Here is a 10,000-nt window from a genome sequence, read left to right on the forward strand (position 1 = left end):
AGATGCGATGACAGCCTAACCCTAACCCTCTCTAAAGCTGGTTAGATTGATCTCTAAAACATCAACTGCATCACGTTCAGAACATTTTGTGCTTGTGTCTCTGAGAAGTGTTTAAAAGAGTGAGACAAACATTTAAATAAAGTGTTTCATGAAGGAGTGCGAGTGATGCTCTACAGGACACAATGACACACGGCCGCTATAATCGCCCTTCCGTGTGTTTAAAGCGAAGGGTTACTCTCTTTCCATCAACGAGCAGTGTGTGTGCAGTGGGAGGTGTAGCGAGTCAAAGGTCAGCATCTCCAGTCTCAGTGTAAAGGTTCTGCTTTGAAGTGTGTTTGAAAAGCCCCAGCGCTGTGTGAAGCCACTTCGCGAGGAGAGAGAGAGAGAGAGAGAGAGAGAGAGAGAGAGAGAGAGAGAAAGAGAGAGAGAGAGAGAGAGAGAGAGAGAGAGAGGACAATCATCTCTACCTGTGCCCTCACACCACAGGGCCACTGCAGTTCAAACACAGATAACTCTACGGCGGACCATTATCTATTCAGAGGAATGGGGCTGTGGTGTCTCTGAAACCAACACGAGGGCGGTTTAGTTTGGGGACATTATGCACCCATACACCTCCCTCCACTTTCCCTGTACTTTCATAATTCTTTCATTAATACAAAAAAACGAACAACCTTTCCAGTGCCATAAACCGCTGTTCTCCTGCATGTTATATTAATCATCCCTAACCCTCATATTACTCAGTCATTCTGGCTCCATTCCCACCTCAGCAGATCTATAAAGCTGCACCATCGCTAGAAAGCAGTAGATTAATACACATGAAGACATACGCACAACTTGCCTTTATAAATTGCATATAAGCGCATGTGGTTTGGTGTAATGTGTAACCAGATCTTTCACTCTCAGCATAGTTACATATTATACTGATACTCCGAGAGGAAGAGCCTATCTTATGTTTAGGTGACATTTGGGTGAATCCGACATAGAGGGGAATATCCGGTTCTGCTCAAGTGTATCTCATTTACTTCAACATGTCTCAAAGAAACACTTCCTGTATGTCTTCAAAACCGACCAGATGCTGTCAAATCCAGTCCCTCCCTCCGTGACCCTTGAACTCCTGTTGATGGACTACAGGCGAGTCAGAGGTCAGACTAAACTTATTTTGCTTTTGCATCTGTTTTTAAAGACGAGCATCTGTTTATTCATAGGGATACAGAGAGAACACTGGACACACAGGTGCCGGTCATATAATTAGAATATCATCAAAAAGTTGATTTATTTCACTTATTCCATTCAAAGGGTGAAACGTGTATAACATATTAATTCATTACACACAGACTGATATATTTCAAATGTTTATTTTGTTTAATGTTGATGATTATAATTGACAACTAAGGAAAATCCCAAATTCAGTATTTCAGAAAATTATAATATTGTGTAAAGGTTGAACATTGAAGACTCCTGGTGCCACACTCTAATCAGCTAATGAACTCAAACACATATAAAGGCCTTTAATGGCCTCTCAGTCTCGTTCTGTCGGCGACACTATCATGGGGAAGACCGCTGACTCGACAGTTCTCCAAAAGACGACCATTGACACCTTACACACGGAGGGCGAGACACTAAAGGTCACTGCAAAAGAGGCTGGCTGTTCACAGAGATCTGTGTCCAAGCACATTAATAGAGAGGCGAAGGGAAGGAAAAGATGTGGTAGAAAAAAGTGTAGAAGCAATAGAGATAACCGCACCCTGGAGAGGATTGGGAAACAAAACCCATTCAAAAATGAGGAGGAGATTCACAAAGAGTGGACTGCAGCTGGAGTCAGTGCTTTAACAATCACTGCGCACAGACGTATGCGAGACATGGGCTTCAGCTTCACATTCCTGGAGTCGAGCCACTCTTGATCAACAGAAGCATCAGAAGTGTCTTGCCTGGGCTAAAGACAAAAAGGACTGTCAAGTTTTGGTTCCTTGCCACTGTCGCCTTTGGCTTGAGTTGACACTTCTAATTTATGCAACTAAATGTACAATAACATTAATGAATGAGGTCTTATTTAATTCTTTAAACTATAATACTGATCTGCCAACATTGTCTCTCTCTGATAAATTAAAATAAGCTGATAACATCACTGTTTACTCCAGAACGACTGTACAGCCAAATCTAATTCTGCTGCAGTATTGTCCTGTTTAACACTGAAGCTGCTCTGACCTAACCCTAACCCACACGCGATATAAATAAAGTTGACTGATTGATTGATTGATTGATTGATTATTTGAGTATTGCTGAAATTACTGTTCACAAAAAGTTTCCAAATGACAGATTGGATGTGATAATCTTTGTTGATAAATTTTATAATAAACATTTCCCGCTTCATAAACCCCAAAATTTTGAGAGTGCGTAAAATGATGCACAATACCCGCACCAAAATTTAGACCCTGTATGGTATCGTTTTAATATCAGTACTTCGGTATTATATTTTGGTACAGTACCGAAGCCAAAATTTTGGTATTGAGCCATCTCTAGTGCGCACTAGAAGGGTTAGATATATATACTTATTTGGAAACCTCTGCCCTCAGGGCTATAAATACTGTAACATAGTTCATAAATACGGGAAGGAAAGGAGACGGGAACCGGCGAAAGACTTTAATAAATAAAAAAACAAAACAAAAGTAATGCGGGCAGCCCCTCACGGACGACTGCCTGCACACACATAATAAAACATAAACAAAACACAACATAAAAGTCCAGGCCTGGTCCTCTCTCATCCTTGACTGGTGTTGCTCTCCTTATATGCCTCCGAGCTCCCTCATGAGAGGACTCGAGACCGGTGTGGCTCGCAGGTGACGCTCATTCTCCATCACGCCCGGTCTCGCTCGCTTCTCCCATGTCTCTCGCTCGTCCACCTCGCCACATATACCATATAAAGAGTGAGAGTTAAACAGAAGTGCACAGCTCAGACTAACATCTGTGCATACGAGCTGCTGATATCCCTTCCGTTAGCCATGCTGAAGGGTGTCTCCTGCGGTCCGGAAGAGGAAAGTGCGAGCAGCAGACACACACCCTGTCGAACAACACACACCCTGTCCAACAACACACTCTATCGAACAACACACACCCTGTCCAACAACACACGTCACCGCATCATTACCTGCCATATCAAGGTCAGTCTGCATCTATTTAAAACCATGTTCTCGTTAGCCAACGAACACTATCCTGTGATGCTAATGTTAACTAACACAAGCGCTTAGCCCGCCTTGTGTGTGTGGAAGTCAGAGCTTCGGTAAGACCGTGGCAGACACGGCTGACTCAGGGTCTATATCAGTCTCGGTATGACAGGCAGCCGCTTACCCCCCCGCTCAGCTTCAGAATAACCCTGCGAATCTCAGGGTCATGTTCTCTCAGTAACAGAGAACCACTCTATTAGTGCTGCCTTTGTTAACTCAACACTGGAACCTTTAGAGATCCAACCTCAGATTAAACTATCTGTGATCTGTTTGGGAAAAATCCATGCAGGTCAGGATCTTTAGCACTTCCAAACATGAGCAGATCCAGACTTCACAGGATTGAGTCTCAAACACAACGATTGCAAAAGAGGAAACACAATATGAAGAAACTTTTCAACAGGACAATCATTTGAATAAAAGAATAAGATATTTTATCTCTTACAATCCTTTTATAATTCGCAATTCTGGAGGTGTCTATAATATTTTGAAAAAAGTGTTCCCAATGGTGATTTCATTGATTTCATTTAGTTAACAGAAGTCAGTTGATGAATTAAAGTTGTTGATGGCACTATGTTTGAAAGCATTTGTGTAAAAGTGTCTGAGCTCTTCCCAGTTCTGTCGCTGTGGATTGGCTGTCTCAGGCGTCTTGGAGAACTTCAGAACGGGCTATTTCTGCAGATGGGCTTCATAAGCATTCGCTCTTCCGTCTGTTTGTTTGCTCCTTTAGTAACGGACTGAATGGCTGCTATGGTTCTTTTTCTTCTGTCTCTCTCTCGAGGAACGCTGACGCTGAGGGCCTGTATTTTAAGGATGACGTGTCAGCGGCTGGCCCCAAAGCACCTGCTTGCTGTTTAAATTTGATAGCCTCTTATCGTTCTCCAAATTGAATTGACTGCTCACGAGAAAAAAAAAGATGTGTGACCTACATCTCTGACACACTTAAAAGATAAAGCAGAAATGGAGCAAAAGAAGAGGATCCAGGGAAAAGGAAAAACCAAAAACTATCCTCAGCCATCAGGGTTAAAACTGAATCATAAAAGCTCAAACATGGACACGGCGTAATCTCAGACTAGCTTCTGTCCAACTCATGTGACAATAGAGGGTCGAAGCTCCTGCCCTTACCTCGTGGGTTAGAAATCCCTCTTTACCGCAAACGGTTTTCAGGTAACAGAAAAGGAAAACTTTACACTTTCTGATAAATGCAAAATCAAAAGTGTATTTTCTACAAAATCTTTTAATCAAAAATAATCTGTCAGATTTTGAAGTGTGGATGAATGAAGTGTCTGTGGTGTTCAGATCTTAACACTGTGACCGCTGTACCTGGCCATTAAAGACCTTTGAAGGAAGGAGAGCTAGATTTAGAGACCTTTTAAATAGGGTTAGAACACATCCAAGGGTCAAAGGTCAGTGGTTTACTCTTTAACAGTTACAGTATTTTGTAAGATAATAATCATTTCTATGTAAGATGCGTTCTTCCTAGCGTGACAGATGTGGTGGAGAGTTCGGAAAATACAGAACATGAAACATCAAGAAACAATGTTTTAGTTAAACAAAACTATTTTGAATGTTCTTATAAGTTTAATTAAAAAAATAACCTTTCATATTTAAAACCTAATGATCCATATTGGCCTGGCATAAAATTATTAATCACAGCAGAACTGAAGCAACACTGATCTGAATTCAGCTGAACAATGACACGGTTTCCTTTTAGAGCCGCTTGTGTGTGAGAGAGAGTGTGTGTGTGGCCGTGTAATCCCTATGTTATGCGGAACATTAATGTCCCCACAAAGATGGCAATATCCGAAATCCTTGTCCTTGTGGGTCATTTTTTGGTCCCCATGAGGAAAACATCTTATAAATCACACAGAAGGAGTTTTTTTGAGAAAGTAAAAATGCAGAATGTTTCCTGTGATGGGTAGGTTTAGGGGCAGGGGCAGTGTGTGTGTGTGTGTGTGTGTGTGATGGGTAGGGGTAGGGGCAGGGGCAGGGGCAGGGGCAGTGTGTGTGTGTGTGTGTGTGTGTGTGTGTGTGTGTGTGTGTGTGTGTGTGTGTGTGTGTGTGTGTGTGTGTGTGTGTGTGTGTGTGTGTGTGTGTGTGTGTGTGATGGGTAGGTTTAGGGGCAGGGGCAGTGTGTATGTGTGTGTGTGTGTGTGTGTGTGTGTGTGTGTGCGCGCGCGCGTGCATGTGTGCGTGCGTGTGTGTGTGCGATGAGTGAGTTGAGAGCTCTGACGCACTGCTTCATCTGCAAGAGTCGGACACACACTTCCTTCAGGACTGTCCAGTCTCTCTTGACATCTCTGAGCTGAGCGGGCAGAAGCATCAAGGGTCAGTGCAGCTTCACAAAGTGTTAACCACCAGAAGACACAAAAAATTCTCAAAATCAGGCCAATTTCAAAACTGTCATAAAGATGTAATGCCCATTCAGTTATTATTAGATCTCATGCTTTGAGTCAACGGCCTGTTCAGTGTGACATGCAAATCAACCCCGAGGAGTGACAGCCGCGCTGCTACTGTACAGTTCTCTGATTTGAATCTATTCAAATAAGAATAATTTTGCAGAAAACCTTTAATAATGCAGATGCCCAAGGGTTGATCTTACGGCACAGAAAAGAAGGCAGTAGTAGTTTGTTTTTTTCATGCAAGTTTGAAATAACAAACGTCTAAATGCAAATGTTTTTCTAATGTGATTTTTCCATTTAGGAGATCTCTGGCTCCTGCATTCAATGCTTGGCAGTATTGTACTAAAATTAGCAATTGGCTCTGTGTAATTGTATATCGTGTTTGGCAGCTGTAGGTGAACTGATCTCTTCCGGACTCTTCCAAAGACCCTGTTTTGTGAACGGACCTTTTCTTCTTGGAGAGAGAGAGAGAGAGAGAGAGAGAGAGAGAGAGAGAGAGAGAGAGAGAGAGAGAGAGAGAGAGAGAGAGAGAGAGATCTGCCAAATGCTGTGAGCGGATCTGAGTCTGACCTTCTCACAGTACGCCTCGGATTCATTGAGCAGAAGTGCAGTGAACATGAAGTGCACAAACTACTGTATATAACAAACTACTGTACCAAACTACTGTACCAAACTACTGTATAGCACAAACTACTTTACCAAACTACTGTATATAACAAACTACTGTACCAAACTACTGTACCTAACAAACTATGGTATAGCACAAACTACTGTACCTCACAAACTACTGTACTAAACTACTGTACCTCACAAACTACTGTATATAACAAATTACTGTACCAAACTACTGTATATAACAAACTTCTGTACCAAACTACTGTATAGCACAAACTACTGTACCAAACTACTGTATATAACAAACTACTGTACCAAACTACTGTATATAACAAACTACTGTACCAAACTACTGTACCAAACTACTGTATATAACAAACTACTGTACCAAACTACTGTATAGCACAAACTACTGTACCAAACTACTGTATATAACAAACTACTGTACCAAACTACTGTACCTAACAAACTATGGTATAGCACAAACTACTGTACCAAACTACTGTATATAACAAACTTCTGTACCAAACTACGGTACAAACTACTGTATATAACAAACTACTGTACCAAACTACTGTACCAAACTACTGTACCTCACAAACTACTGTACCTCACAAACTACTGTATATCACAAACTATTGTACCAAACTACTGTACCAAACTACTGTATATCACAAACTACTGAACCAAACTACTGTATATCACAAACTACTGTATATCACAAACTACTGTACCAAACTACTGTATATCACAAACTACTGTATATCACAAACTACTGTCCCAAACTACAGTATATCACAAACTACTGTATATCACAACCTACTGTATATCACAAACTACTGTACCAAACTACTGTATATCACAAACTACTGTATATCACAAACTACTGTACCAAACTACTGTACCAAACTACTGTATATCACAAACTACTGTCCCAAACTACAGTATATCACAAACTACTGTATATCACAACCTACTGTATATCACAAACTACTGTACCAAACTACTGTATATCACAAACTACTGTATATCACAAACTATTGTACCAAACTACTGTACCAAACTACTGTATATCACAAACTACTGTACCAAACTACTGTATATCACAAACTACTGTATATCACAAACTACTGTATATCACAAACTACTGTATATCACAAACTACTGTCCCAAACTACTGTATATCACAAACTATTGTACCAAACTACTGTATATCACAAACCACTGTACCAAACTACTGTATATCACAAACTACTGTATATCACGAACTACTGTATATCACAAACTACTGTACCAAACTACTGTACCAAACTACTGTATATCACAAACTACTGTATATCACAAACTACTGTATATCACAAACTACTGTATTTCACAAACTACTGTCCCAAACTACTGTATATCACAAACTACTGTCCCAAACTACTGTATATCACAAACTACTGTATATAACAAACTACTGTACCAAACTACTGTATATCACAAACTACTGTACCAAACTACTGTATATCACAAACTACTGTACCAAACTACTGTATATCACAAACTACTGTATATCGCAAACTACTGTCCCAAACTACAGTATATCACAAACTACTGTCCCAAACTACAGTATTTCACAAAATACTGTATATCACAAACTACTGTCCCAAACTACTGTATATCACAAACTACTGTCCCAAACTACTGTATATCACAAACTACTGTCCCAAACTACAGTATATCACAAACTACTGTCCTCAACTACTGTATATCACAAACTACTGTATATCACAAACTACTGTATATCACAAACTACTGTATATCACAAACTACTGTGCCAAACTACTGTATATCACAGACTACTGTCCCAAACTACTGTATATCACAAACTACTGGGGCGGCAGTGGCTCAGTGGTTCATGTAGGTTGTCTACAAACCAGAAGGTTGGTGGTTCAATCCCCGGTTCCACCTGACCAAGTGTCGAGGTGTCCATGAGGAAGACACCTAACCCCAGCTGCTCCCGACGAGCTGGATGGCGCCTTACATGGCTGACATCGCCGTCGGTGTATAAATGGGTGAATGTGAGGCAAAAATGTAAAGCGCTTTGGATAAAGCGCTATATAAATGCAGTCCATTTACCAGTCCATTTAACTACTGTATATCACAAACAACTATATATCACAGTTTCTGCTGTTCCTACACAGAGATGCTTTCACACATTTTTAGGATGCTGTAGTTGTTTGTTCAACAGCTGTTAGTTTATAAAATCATCTATCTCTCAATTAAATGCTTATCAGTCTTTCTAGCTAACCACAGACTTCATACTGAATCGAACAAATCAAATTAAATCTTCGCATTTGGTTGGCTGGAACACCAATGTGCTCTGGTACAGCTACAAGACCACGAGGAATCTTAAGCAGGATATGTCTTGTTTCTTAACATCTCCATGGCAGAGGTTTTCAAGAATTGCCAGTGGGTGACAGTCAATGTTGCATCCCCTACCTCCAGAGTCTCTCATTATAACAACTATCCTCATTTTCATTCACTGGATAAACAGAGCCATTTCAACTTGGCAAAGAGCACATTTTCAATTTCAGTAGATTGGCTGAAGATTTACACTTTGCCAGCTGTGATAACGCTGACAAAGGGGCCGAGGTGCCTGCCAGGACAATCAGATAAAAGTGCAGTGCTGGGCAGAAACAGGGTTTGAACTACTGGCAACTATAAGCAACGGTAGGAGAATTAGGTCATGGTTTACAACACACACACCATATCTCATGTGATTCTGCTAGAATCTTTTAGAATTTCCTTAAATGGATATTTCACTCAAAAATGAAGGTTCATCAATTCCTTAATAACGATTCAATGAAGCAAACAGAGATCAATACTGCGGTAAAGCAGCTCAGTGTCATTGTTCAACTGAGGTCAGTTCGGTGTTGAATCATTTCTGTTATAAAAAGAATCCAGACTCAGTTGCTCAGTTCTCCTCTGGCCAAGGATTGAATTACGGGTCAGAATTCATTTGTAAGTCAGTTTGGGTAAAAGCGTCTGATATTTGAATTTAGTTTAGTTTAGTTTAGCTTACAACTTTATTAATTCCAGAAGGGAAAATTACAATTTGACTCAAAACAGCACACATCACATGTTAAAACCTCAAAACATTTTTTTTTATTAAATCAATAATTGTAAACTGTTTTCAGATTTTTCAGGATACCAAAATCTGCAATCAAATGAGCTCAAACGGTATGTTCAACACCAAATTACTGCTATGCTATTCAAATTGATTGTGCCATTTCACCAAAGGAATTTTAGGAGAAACACCTGAAACAAAGTTGATATTTAACTCGCAAGTACATCTTTGTGCCTTTTTAACCCCTAAAGAATGGCCAGTATTTGAATGTACCAATGCACCCTTATTGTACAAGAAAGCCCCCTTTAGATAAGGTACTGGTGCACCATCATAAGGTGACATGCACCTGCACCATAATAAGAGACTCACAGGAAAGATTGACTCGAGCGGCATCACAACAGCAGGCCTTCAGACTTTGCAAACTAGTTTTTTAATAGTTTCTGCTGAATTCCCCTAGTGAGAGTCCATCCTGCACAGAGCAAAGGGACGCATCACAGCCCTATAAACTCATGCAAATGCTTTAGTCAAATCATAACAGCCAGGGGGATAGGGATACATTGACATTCAAAACCCATCACACACTTCACATTCCTGTCCACCTCTGCAAACATAATATCCCTGTATTTAAACAACAGTTCCTGTAGTGCAGAGAT

At 40.5% G+C, this 10,000-nt stretch overlaps 1 protein-coding gene across 5 annotated transcripts in view; it reads right to left on the reverse strand.

Moving 5' to 3' along the window:
* Positions 1-10,000, reverse strand: part of plcb1l (phospholipase C beta 1-like) — a 140,993-nt gene that overhangs the window by 111,383 nt on the left and 19,610 nt on the right. The window lies entirely within an intron of this gene.

This window comes from Pseudorasbora parva, chromosome 15, assembly GCF_024679245.1.
Source record: "Pseudorasbora parva isolate DD20220531a chromosome 15, ASM2467924v1, whole genome shotgun sequence".
Classification (NCBI taxonomy): Eukaryota; Metazoa; Chordata; class Actinopteri; order Cypriniformes; family Gobionidae; genus Pseudorasbora; species Pseudorasbora parva.